We start from the raw sequence: 13,697 nt of genomic DNA, 5'->3' as shown, positions 1-13,697 counted from the left end.
GTTTTTCATGTAGAGTAAAATGGCGTCAATGCCCTTTCCCCTGATCTGTTTTCAGTTTGTCTGAAATACATTTCACAAATGGTTTTCTAAGATAATCGAGAAGCAAGCCTTCTCGTTTTCTTTATTTATCATGAATTGTAATGTGATAGAAAGACTTTCGTGTTCGTCGTCCACTTGTGTTAATTACAACAATTACGAATCGACAATCATGTTAAACCTTGCAAATTAAATGTCAGTGTCTGTTTCCTGTATCATCGACTAAATGAATATATCTGTCCACAGTTCAACATCTTTAATATTTTAACATACCAAATAATGTGGGAGACTTGCTAAATGTTATAATCAATTGAAGTTTCCCTTAAGCCCCAAAGAGATAACTGAATCCTTAAGCCCCAAAGAGATAACTGAATTCACCTAGGAAAAAGTTTCTTTCATTATGACAAGTACGTACGTTAAGCTATTTCTAACGGTAACATCGATAGGCCGCTAAGTATTTCGAACGATTATGTATGTTCTTACGAGAGCACAATCGTCCCATACTTCATTGAATCTTGAATAGTCCATTTCAACAATGCCTTACAGAATTTGCTTTGCATTAGCATTTTTCGACGTCCTTTCATCAGCCGACATTTTTGATAGTTTACTTCCAACTCAGTATTTGCTTAGAATTTCCCAAAATAATAACAGAAAATGGTACTACAACAGATTTGGCTGTGATCTAACGTAACAAACTTTTAAAATGTAACCTAATTTATTTACTCTTGCATGTAGTAAATACATGCTCGGTATTGTAACCTAAAACAAGAGATTCTAATAAACTGGTTATAATCTCTTTCTCAAAGGAAAGCCTGAAAACAAATTAAACACAGCGCACAAAAAGGACAGGGTTATCTCAACCGGCAGCACTAGGTGTAACTCGTAGTCCCAGCTACTGCATAGTAATGGTATCAGAAATAAAAACGCAAGAGCGAGAAAAATAACTGTTCACTTTAACTTGAACCTTCCCAAACTGTCCATCAAAATATCAGCATTTCCTTTTTTTAAAGTTTTATGTAATTCCACTCAAAATTTCTAACATTCTGAGTTATAAACATGTTTTTCATGCAGGTGGTTTTTACTTTTATATACATCCAATAAATTCAGAGGAACGATGCAGTATTATGATAGCACAAATCGTAACGTTCGTTCGCCCCGGTTAACGGTGCTAAGGGATCAGAGAGGGCGACCATCACGAAGCAACACCTCATAGTGCGCCCCACTTTGTTTGGGGTTGTTATCTTTGGTTTATTAAAATTAATGAGCTCTTATGGTTTAACCAGTTTTTAAAGTTCATGGTTATAAACTTAGAATCTTGCTGTTAGCATAAACACGGCAGATCACCACAGAGTTACAGTAAGGTGGCAGAACGAACAGTGAGCACGTTACTCAGTAACACTAGTCAAAGATAAGCGAAACGTGAGAAGAATCTTTTTGGAGAAAACCTCAACTGATATAATATAGGTGAATTGAATTGAATTTTACCACGAATTTGACAACGAGGTAGGAAAATTCCATTTATTGTTTTAACTTTTCAGTTAGTTTTTCTTCGCCCCATTATTAAATCGTCATGGAGATTTTTTTGTTACCAGGAAGGTAAAAAAGATATATTCATCGGTGGTAGCAGGATTTGAGTTATGTAACCGACATTTTACTTCATTATCACAGCACCATCTTTATCAAGGTCATTGCATCCCATAAAATAATGGGAAAAAACCAGCAATTTTGGCCTGAAAACTCACAGGTCATTATACATTTTATATATGTTTACTTAAAAAGTTTTTGTGTAAACTTTTGTCAAAGTTCCCTACAAAATTCCCCTTGGCAGATGTGTTTTGAAGTCAAAGAGCTTACAATTGGCATTTATGACTAAAACATTTCAATTTCAGAGATAAGGAAATAGGTTAATTGTTGTTGACATGGTAACGTTCGTTATTTAGTATTTATCTGAAAAATCTTCTGCGGTTATAGTTTCATCTTTCTATCAGTCGTCATTTCGCGCGTTTCACGGGCCACAACTGTAACGACAGTGAAACAAATGTTATCAAAGTCCGCCGGCTAGACATTGTTTTGTCCTAAACTAGTTATTTATTAATGGGAAATTAGGGATGTATTGTTTTGCAACTTGTAGATTTCATTTCATTTTAAAAAGACTGTTCTTGATTGCTATCAATCCACACGCATAATTGCTTCTCGCACTAATAACGTGCTTTTGAAGCATTTTTCGCCGATTTCTCTTACACTTCAGAGAGTCTTGTTTGGCCCCACAACTTGAAAATCTCTTATACGTTTATAAACTAAGTAGAATTCACTAATAGTGAGATTGCGCAATGCATTTTTAAAGTCCAACGGTTTGCAAAAGTGGAGGATCCGAGGAAACTAATGAGCAACTCGTCTTGTAGTCCAGAGGCATCGTCTTTTAAGGTAAGTGAAAAGATTCTCACTTAAGATCTGTCATTACTTTGAAGGGATTCAAATTTATAGTATCGGCAGAACTCCACTTGTGCTGGCGGACAACAAATAACTACGTATATGAGAACGATCCTTCGCAGTAAAGCACTATTTGAGCAATAGTGAAAATCAGACCTGAAAAAAATTTCAGGCCTGTACGGGACTCGAACCACTGACCTCTGCGATACTAGTGCAGCGCTCTACCAATTGAGCTAACAAGCCAACTGGGAGCAGGCCATCAAATTAATTCGATATAAACCCGTAGATGATAAATCAAACAACAACAAACATATGAAACATATGTGTGAACTGCGGTTATGAGACGTATATGAGAACGATCCTTCGCAGTAAAGCACTATTTGAGCAATAGTGAAAATCAGACCTGAAAAAAAAAAAAAATTTTTTTATTTTTTATTCGTTCTCATATACGTCTCATAACCGCAGTTCACACATATGTTTCATATGTTTGTTGTTGTTTGATTTATCATCTACGGGTTTATATCGAATTAATTTGATGGCCTGCTCCCAGTTGGCTTGTTAGCTCAATTGGTAGAGCGCTGCACTAGTATCGCAGAGGTCAGTGGTTCGAGTCCCGTACAGGCCTGAAATTTTTTTCAGGTCTGATTTTCACTATTGCTCAAATAGTGCTTTACTGCGAAGGATCGTTCTCATATACGTCTCATAACCGCAGTTCACACATATGTTTCATATGTTTGTTGTTGTTTGATTTATCATCTACGGGTTTATATCGAATTAATTTGATGGCCTGCTCCCAGTTGGCTTGTTAGCTCAATTGGTAGAGCGCTGCACTAGTATCGCAGAGGTCAGTGGTTCGAGTCCCGTACAGGCCTGAAATTTTTTTCAGGTCTGATTTTCACTATTGCTCAAATAGTGCTTTACTGCGAAGGATCGTTCTCATATACGTCTCATAACCGCAGTTTTCACATATGTTTCATATGTTTGTTGTTGTTTAACAAATAACTACTTAAGTATCGTCTTGTATCATGAAAGAAATAACCATTTCCGTCGACAACATTCCACAAAGAGAAATTCATTAGGATTGCAGGAATTTTGTCGTAATTATATTACTGTATCTCCGACGATACTTGTTGGAATTTGTCAAATTTTTCAGATCAAAAATAACACACAATAAAAGCGGCTTTTTCTCAGATCGGGCCGAGTAGATAACTGGCAATGAACGGAAAAAGTGTATAGTGAACTCACTCTTCATGTCTGTTTTTAAAAAAATTAACATCGATCGGCTATTTGTGCTTCTTTATTCCAAGATTTTCCTAAGTAACGGCTAAAAAAAAAAACGTCCCATGCCCTTCTCTAAAATACTTCTAATTGAAAAATGTCAACAAAGAATTTGCTTGCCATGCACTTACAATGAATAGAGGGGACAACTCTTTAATCATTAGTGTTATTGTTCCCTTATCACACCTTGAAAATTTACTCTGCTCATCTTCACGTTTGATTGACAGTTGCGGAATTCGGCGAAGGGACTCTAGTATTCCCTCAACTTTATCAGTTGACCAATGGTATCCCAGCAGTGCTGGATGTGCATTTCTTTATGCCGGACTTACTACGTATTTCGCACTGCAAGTAAATGTCACGGAAAACAATAGCATTCTGCGCGATGAAAAAACAACGAAAAACCACATTCGAGATAAACAGAAGGTACTACCTGAAAATGAAAATCTATTTCGATTCTGATCCACCAGAAACTTGTGGGAGGGCATCCATTCTTACATTAGCTCCAATAAAAAATTCTCATTGTATTTTTTTCTTTTATATCTAGCAAAAACATTTGCGCACTTTTTAATACGGGTAATATACTGAACGAATTTTTAGTTGTGCAACTACGGACTAAAACAATTGCTTACAAATAAACAAAAATAAAAGATTTTGATCGATTTTGTTTCCATCGTTTTCCTCGTTCTTTTTCTACTTTCGACCCAATTATACTCGTGTAAAAGAAGTTCAAGGAGGTAACGAATGGAGCAGTACATTTAATCGGTTTTATTTCCTATGTTAAATAGAAAGCAAAGAATACTCTTTAATAGCTTTACTTCGGAATCCTAATTTTCATCAGAGATGCGCATGATGTAATAGGACCTAGGAGTAAAAAGTGTCTGTACATACGACAAGAAAATACTGAAAAGTGGTCAGACATTGTGCTCTCCATAAAAACTATTACTGCTTCGAGGTATTCTTGCCGTGGCCGCTATTACGAAAAACAAAAATGAAAACTGGGTTTGAAGGCTTTCGGAAATTTAGGAATTTCTTTTGTTCTGAAATGTTGCCGATAAGATGATAGGACAGCGGCTAAGCCCTTTACTCGGTAGGTACTTGGTGAAATCCTTCATACATGCATCAATGCAGAAGAACACATGGGAATACATGGTCATTTGCATTCATTAACATACATTAAGGATTACAGCAAGTACTTACCCTTTACTCTAATAACCATTGGCGATCATGCGCAACGTGTTCAGTTTTTTTTTATGTTTAAGGTGGATGGCCGGGCCCCGATGAAGGGAGGTGCAATCCCGCCGACCTACATGTCTAATCCCAACCCATTGGCTTACGTGCAATGCCTTAGGGAAGGGGACCACCAAAAACGAGGGTCACCAGACGCCAAACTCGCTGGGGAATCGAACCCCACCTCACTTAAAAATTAACACACACACACCCAGAAATTAAACACACCCACTCAAAACTTAGCTAATTTTTTCTTTTAGTTTTTCTTTTTAAACCTAAGTTAATTATATATTTTATTTTGGTTCTTTAGATTTTTTAAGTGACCGGTAAAGCCTAAAGGCAGTAGAAATTTCACGATGTTCAAAAACACATCTCGGATCAGAGTACCAAACGGAAATATCTTTACCAGCAGGAGCAGGCAGGTGATGTAACACAGCAATCTCGGCCAAAAAAACGCGGTCCTCGGATGAAATAGTGCTAAGCCACGGGTCCTTTAAAAAAGCAGCGGAATGTTCAGAGGGAGTAACAGCAATAGGCTTTGCTGCAGCAGCAGAATCAGAGGGTGGGGCCTGTTGGGCCACTTGACAGTGTTATTAGCAGAAGTGGGAGCCGGGGAGGCTGAACGCTTCCGAGAAGCAGAGGTCGTCTCTCCGACATCCATATCGGAGACAGGGTTAGCAAAACCCTGTGTTGCCGGTACACAATCATTTGGTAATTCCTCACCCTCGTTTAAAGAGGTGAAGCGATCTTCACTCGCCTCAGATGAGAGCGAGCAGGCTTCATCAGCACTGTCAGCGGGCGGCTCTTCAGGCATAGAGGATGGCTCGACATCGTCTGTGACTGTAGGTACATCAACGGTGGCCTTACAATCTCTAGCAAAATGGCCTTGCTGTGAACACCTAAAACACTTGCCCTTGGAAGGGCAACTCGCAGCCTTATGGCCTATTTTACGGCACACAGTGCACTGCAGGGGTTGCCCCCTGTACCAAACCCTACAACGTATACCTCTAATACCAATGAAGGGTGGAATAACTTTCTGAACCACCATCTGAATAATTCTAGACCCAGTAAAGACCGAGGGTCTACCCGACCAAGACTGATGACGGACAGACTTGACGATGCCAAAAGCAGACAACGCAGTACGTATCGCTTCATTGGAGCCCTCAAAAGGGAACCAAGACAGAACCACAGTGGTAAGTTGAGGTGGGGGAGGAGGAGGTGTAACCACCCTACACTCCACCTCACCCAACTTAACCACGCCCAACTCTTCAAAAAAAAGCTTGGCCACATCAGCTGCAAAAGTAACCCTGGCAACGCGACCAGGGCACGCCTGCACTGCCTCCACAACATGATCAGACTCACGATCAAAATACTCGAGGAGTAACTTTACTGCCTCAGGAAAAAGCATCCCCTCGGGGAGCCCCTTGCAGTCCACATCGATTGTCCTACTAAAGGAAACAATCATCCTGAAGTTCGGCCCCAACCCAAAGACAAAGCAAAGGGATGGGTAACCAAACACCGACCAAAAGCGAAAAAGGAGAAACCTGACCGAGAGGAAAAGATCACACGTTTTCCCTCCCGGCAGGTACTCACTTAACTGATACTAGACCTCACCAAAAACAAGCACACCACAAACCAAACTCCCAACCACTAGGGAAAGGAGCGAACACTTACCAACAAGCAAAAGCCCGCGTCAGGTAAGTACCTCATCATGCGCAACGTGTTCAGTGTTGATTATGGGCATCGAGAGAAATGTCATATATCTACACTTGAGCTCATCTTTGTGGGAAGTTTCTCCAGGTTGTAAATAAATTGGGCACTGCAAGGGAGTCGAAGGAAGGTCCACTGAGCTATATAGCAGGGGAAAAATGCTATTGTCTCCTGGAAGTGAGAGCATGCTGTCATGTTTTTATTTCTGCGTTTAATTTCCATAAGAGCACTGATTCACTATTTTGAATCTTCGAACAGATGATTTCCGGTAATAAAATGCTAGCATGTTTATTAAAATTTATTTTATCAAGTTTTTGTGGTTTTTTTTTGCTGGGCACATATGGCCAATGAATATATAAGTACTAGATATAAGATTTCTTCTTTAATTACTAAGTTAGTTTTCTTTGACAAACGAAGCTATATTGGGCCCAGAATTACCACTAACTGAAGGTTTACTTTTGACGAGCTCTAGAGGAGTAATTGTTTTCCTTCGCGCCATCAATGGTAATGGAAAAAGTTCAGGTAAATTGAAATGAAACAAATCATTTCGCTCTTTTCTAAAAATGTGTTGCATGATAAATATAGTTGAAAGAATATTCACATAACGAAGTATCTGAAACTGAATCACGGATTCAATTTTTTTGGAAACCCAGTAATTCCCGAAGGAAAGGGGAAATAGAGGGGAAAGTCAGATAAATGAAAAAAAGAATCTAGGATAATGCTGTAGGGAGATAAACAGTTGCCGTAAACATGTAATACATGTCACATCGTCTGCTTTTTGTACCTGTCGCTACCACTCTTAATTTCATAGTAATCGTAGTATTTCGAGTTTAATGCTTCTAAATTGAAGAAAACTCTTTGAAGTACTTCTTATCCCAGTGTTATCACATCATTCTCAGTTTTTGATAGGTATTTACGATCGATCACGCCGTGAATGAATTTAAGCTGGACGCTAGTTTGATTTATTGCAAATTACCCGAGCATTTAAACTCACACTTTGAAAGTGAGAAAAAAGAAAGAGCTACAATTTGGTTATTCTCAATATGCAGCATGGTTTGTAATAATATTCAAGTCGATCAGTAGGAAATCCCAGTTGCCGCAGGAAATGACAAATTATAATCTTTCCGAATACAATGAGGACATGTGTTTAAGATGCTAGTAAAAAATTTACTTGGCAAATCCTGTAAAATCTCAGCTGAGTTCGTCCTTCGAAATATGCAGATAACGGCTATCTGATAAAAAGAAAAAAGGAGTCGTTACTGGGAGTGACTTCCTATAAGGCCACGAATGGGTCTAGGAAATTCAATACATTATACTTAAGAAACCAATTTTGTTTTCTGACCGCTCAGTTAAATATGTCTTTATCGACGAATTTAATTTCATATCTCCGCCCTGTTGTTTTTAGGGATATTTCCTGACCATAAAATGATTTGTACGTATTGAGGTGGTCTTATTTCTTACAGCATTAATGAAAATCCGTACCTTGCTGAGTGAACCAGTCTCATAATATTTTCATGATCGGTTATGGATGACAAATGGGTTTGAACATTGCAATAGACCAATTTCATTCAGATTTGTTGAGGAGATATTTAGACGAGATCGAATTAAACAAAATATGGGAATTAGCTCCCTTGTGAGCTGTGACTAATCTCAGTGTTTGATTGATTAGTTTTCCGAGTCAATACTAGGTCACTCTAATATCAATAAGGAATGCATAGGTAATTTTCTTTTTTGATTTCAATAACAAAAAATACTTCAGCTACCAAAGAAAAATTCCGTTGAAAAGCGTTGCGGTTTGCAAAGATATGAAAAAAAAACAAAAAAACCTAGAGTTTGTGACTTTATTCATTACTATCATTTTTTTGATGTCACATCAAAGTTTAGTAAGCAACACATTTCCCAACGCATACTCAATTAGCCACGTAGTTCAACAGATCATTCCCAAAATTTTATTTTTCTCTAAGTAAAAAGCTTTCAAGATAAAAGAGAGCGTCAAAATCTTCTTTATCTAAGGTCCGTTGGAAAGTGCACTTTATTTGCTCATCAGTGCACTTACACCATTTTTAAAAACGATCATAACGCCAACGTATGTAACCACAACAAATTTAAGATGAGGAGGAAGTATCAATGTACTTCACGTTACTAAAATAATTTCCGATTTTCCAAGCAGAACTCTTTCCCATTTATTCAGATTCTCAAGACTTTTTCGGCATTAGTCTTACGAGCTTTTACAATCATTACGCCTAAATTTTCTTCCCTAAGAAAGACATAATGTTAGCTTTCCATTTAGATCAGCTTATACTAAAAACCGGTTTGGAAGTACTTTGACTGTTGGGTTGTCGATTTCGATCGGTGGAGATGAAAATGTACTTAGGATAATAAACCATCAAAGAACCATGATTGCAGCCTCTAAATCAAAGGAAAGATTAGATCCCAAAGAAGCTAAGTCATTAGCCAAGTGGAAAACTTCGATAAATGCTAATGTTATGCTAAACTGGTAGAAAAAAAAATTCAACTTAGTCACAGAGGTTTCCATTTTTTATCGCTTTGAGTTTATGATAAACTAAAAGTGCTCGTCTGAGAACAACGGCTTAAAGGCAATGATTCAGCAGTTGAGACCATTTAATGATCAATTAACGCCAGTGAGAGTATGAATACTCAATGGTGTGTACCTATCAGGCTACGACCTCCTGCGTCTTCCATTAAGAACTGTTGTAAATCATAATAGGCAAGAAACTAAACCTTGTCTCCAATTAAATTGGAGACAAGGTGACTCCAGTGGTGACTGGGAATGGAAGAAAACCTTATTTCTGTGTGAGAATAGTCAGTTTTCTAATAGCCAGAGGGTAAGATAATCATCCCTCCCTCAACCCATGTTTATGCTAAATACCTAAACCGCACTTTTAAATCAAAATCTGCAAAGTGATGCCTACCCGATTGGAGTTCAAAAAGCAGAGACTTGCTGTTTGTTTTAAAAACCGATTAAACTTAGAAGTGGAAGACCTATAATTCATAATTTCCTAATGCAATTAATTTTGTTGTAGTTTTCTACTCACAGTAGTATTTAAGGACTGAAATGTAGTTTTCACGTACATAGACTCTTTGGAGAAACTTTGTCAGATTAAGAGTACTCAAAACACTTTTAATAATTAATACAATAATTACTCTGAATGAAATACTCCTTGAAGTAATAGCCTTAAATCAATGAATATTTCATGATACTTTTAAAAGTTCTTGGTACGTAGGGTACCTGTATACACCTCAGTTATCAATTTTTATCATCTCCGTTCAGTGCTCCGTTCATAAAGTAACAACAAACCCCTGAGTGCATCACATCAAGTTGATCGTCTTTCTTTGAGTGGACGTACAAAATCCTCTTCACTGAGTTTAGGTAAGACTATACTTTTCGTAATCGTCTTTACAAGTAATTGTTCTTACTCTTATGCTATAAAACAGTATTTGTGTTTGCTCTCATCCTTTTGAGATATGCCAATCACTCTCATTGTAAAGAATCGAAAGTGATCTGAGACGACTAACTCTAAAATCGTTTCCACATTAGTTGTGCAAAAAAAAATGGGAGACCATATATCGTGATTCTAAGTGGTCGAGCAAAAGTTATTTGTTAATTTTCATGGAAGGCTGTTACTTTTAGGTCCTTAAATGATGTAATATTTCTATTTTGCATTATTTTGGCCTAACATTACCAGCCATAACTTTGCAAATAGAATAACTCGCTTTTATTTCGGTTGCTGAAAATAACATTTACAATCATGTTGACTCGCGGCATACAAGGGACGTCTAAAGAGGAAATAAATCTGAGCGCTTGCCATAACATGACAATTGAATCTACAATAAGAGTATTTCCTTCAGTTGCAAGGCAGTGTGCGGTTTCGTTTCCATTTTCAAATTGCTATTTTTCAAACACAGTTAGCAACCAAAGCTCATCAACCAGAAATGACTTTTTCAATAATGATTTTCGCAAGTAATCATGGATCACGATAGTTACTTAATAAATATTTAGAAACAACTTAAGGGGCCATTTTCATGATAACTTGTGACCAATAAAAAACGCTGTGATCTGTTTGAAGGTGATATACATCTATAACTCGCTTATGGGTGGCTTAGTCAAGATTTCAATTAATTCCTAAAACCGCTTTTTAAATCAACCGAGATTTACGAAATGCGTAGATGAAATCGTTTTAAAAAACGTTTCAAAGAAATGCGATGTGTCAAACATGAGATACACTGCCTTTGTGCGATCTCTTTCCTTTTTTTCTTAAAAAACTGCTCAGTGTAGGATTTTAAAAAAATTAAAAAAATTGTCCATCTGCCTCAGCATTTCTCCTGACCGCTGCTATTAACGTTAACTCCCTAGAGTGTGGTTCACTAATTCACAAGCAAGGTTTCTATTATCTAAATGCGTGAATGGGCAATCTCAAATTGGAATAACTAGGTAATAAACACCTATGGTAAGTACGTGGTTTGCCCCACACAAATGTGGCTTCTTAAAACGCTCTGTCGCCAATGACTACCACGACATTATCCCCTGACAGTTCTGATACATGTCCCACTGCAAATTGCTGCGAGGAATGAGTCAACAAGTTGGTAAAATTTTGAGTGTTAGGGATGTTTTCATTCCTCTTTTTCTGAAGACTTGTACGTAAAATGGTAATATTTCTGCATTGTCTTCATGCACATCGATAATTGGTAATTTTACCGAGATTTCTTTAATTCATAATCTCTGTTAACTTTTATATTATCGGAAAATTCAACAGCTTAGGTCTCTTTTTTGATGTATGAGAGATTGACAGAAGAGATTAGGGAATTGTAACATTAACAGCTAGCTACAGGTGATTTTCAATTATACAAAACGATAAGTATGAATTTAAAGTGAGCAATCAGTTTTCAGTTCGCGTTTAAAATTTACCTTTGATTCTCAAATCACGTTTACTTCCTTTAAAAGGAAATATGTCTGGATGAAAGATGCTGCTTAGCCACCCTACTTTCCAGAGCTGTGAATAAGGACACAAAGGAGTATACTACTTTGGGTGTTACACATATAGAAAAGAGAATATGAATTCGTTTATATTTAAACTCTGGATTGAATAGAGTGATATTGAAAGAGTATTAAGATAACTAAGGTCAACAATGAAAGTTTGCCTCGTGATCTGTAGTTGCAGTGAATTGTAGATCGCATTCTACTTCCTAAGTCTTCGTCAGGGGAGGATTTGAAATGAATACGATTCGTATCTGTATAGCATGTTTCTAAAGGGGAGGACGCTGACTTCAATCGATTCTTTCGGTCTGTGAATTTCTTAACAGCGCCGCATCGGAGAATGTTTTATAAGCATCTATCTTTCTCAATGGATTTATTGGACTTGAAAGCTCGTAAAAACTGGAATACAACGAGCCGAATAGAGCTATTACTATAAATCTATTACTATAAATTGAAATGTTTTAACTCGAGCACGCGGAGCGCGCATATATAAAATTCTAAACGGCACAAGTATTCTTAAACATAACAAATCTGCTTTCGATTAAATGGTGTACATTTCGGGGTCTAGATAAAACGAACAAACGATATAACATACCTCTTTCTCCGTTCTATTAGAATGATATATTCGACGATCCTTCAACTAATTTCCACTACATGCGCTTGTAACTTACACGTGTGTCGAAGGGAAGGTAATGCCGACAGCTATTCTATGTATATGAGAACGATCCTTCGCAGTAAAGCACTATTTGAGCAATAGTGAATATCAGACCTGAAAAAAATTTCAGGCCTGTACGGGACTCGAACCACTGACCTCTGCGATACTAGTGCAGCGCTCTACCAATTGAGCTAACAAGCCAACTGGGAGCAGGCCATCAAATTAATTCGATATAAACCCGTAGATGATAAATCAAACAACAACAAACATATGAAACATATGTGTGAACTGCGGTTATTAGACGTATATGAGAACGATCCTTCGCAGTAAAGCACTATTTGAGCAATAGTGAATATCAGACCTGAAAAAAATTTCAGGCCAGTACGGGACTCGAACCACTGACCTCTGCGATACTAGTGCAGCGCTCTACCAATTGAGCTAACAAGCCAACTGGGAGCAGGCCATCAAATTAATTCGATATTCAACCGCCTCCCGGTTAGCTCAATGGATAGAGCGCTGGACTGTTGTGCGGGAGGTCGAGGGTTCGAGCCCCGGCCGGACCAACACTCAGGGTCTTAAAAATAATTGAGAAGAATTTGCTACCTTTCTATAACATCAAGAAATGGTTAGATATTCTAGTCTTCTCGGATAGGGACGAATAAATGGAGGTCCCGTCTCCTGCAGGGTTGGGGTAGGAGACGTTAATTTCCCACACACGAGATTACTGTGTGATGGATGTCCTCCCCTGGGGTGGGATGGGTGGGATATAGGGCGCACTTAATTTGGAGCCTCGCTCTGTTGTGCGACCCTCACCACACTCTGGTGAAAGTGATTAAATAAATAGATATAAACCTATTCGATGTGTCACATAAAACAAGGAGGTATTGAAGGTCACGCAATCACAACAATGAACGGTATTCGTTACAATGTTGATTCAAAGCTACTGAGTATCTGTGTCTTGGTTCACAGTCACTGAAACACCACTAAAACGGAACAATAGAGCTATCTAACTAATTCTCTGGTTTTGTGTATGCTCCATTGGGCGTCTAACAAGTTTCGTAAGCTAGTTACAGATGTGTCAACTGCGACAGGCATTCATTCGACCTCATCGCCTGAGGAAGACTAATGATACAGCACTCGAACCGTATGCCGGGATCTACAGTAGTTGTGACTTATTCTCGAGACATACTATCAAACGTTCGTAAACCTACATATATCACGATGAAAACTAACACATTCCATATAAAAAATAGATTAACTAAGAAAATAAAGTCTGCAATAAGGTTTGAAGGGGATTTGAAACCAAGTATAATCATGAATTTACAACTGAATGCTCTTATCTTTATATGATTCAATATTCACATG

This window comes from Stylophora pistillata, chromosome 1 (genome assembly GCF_964205215.1).
Source record: "Stylophora pistillata chromosome 1, jaStyPist1.2, whole genome shotgun sequence".
In the NCBI taxonomy this organism is placed as follows: domain Eukaryota; kingdom Metazoa; phylum Cnidaria; class Anthozoa; order Scleractinia; family Pocilloporidae; genus Stylophora; species Stylophora pistillata.
Note: the sequence above shows the minus strand (reverse complement) of the source record.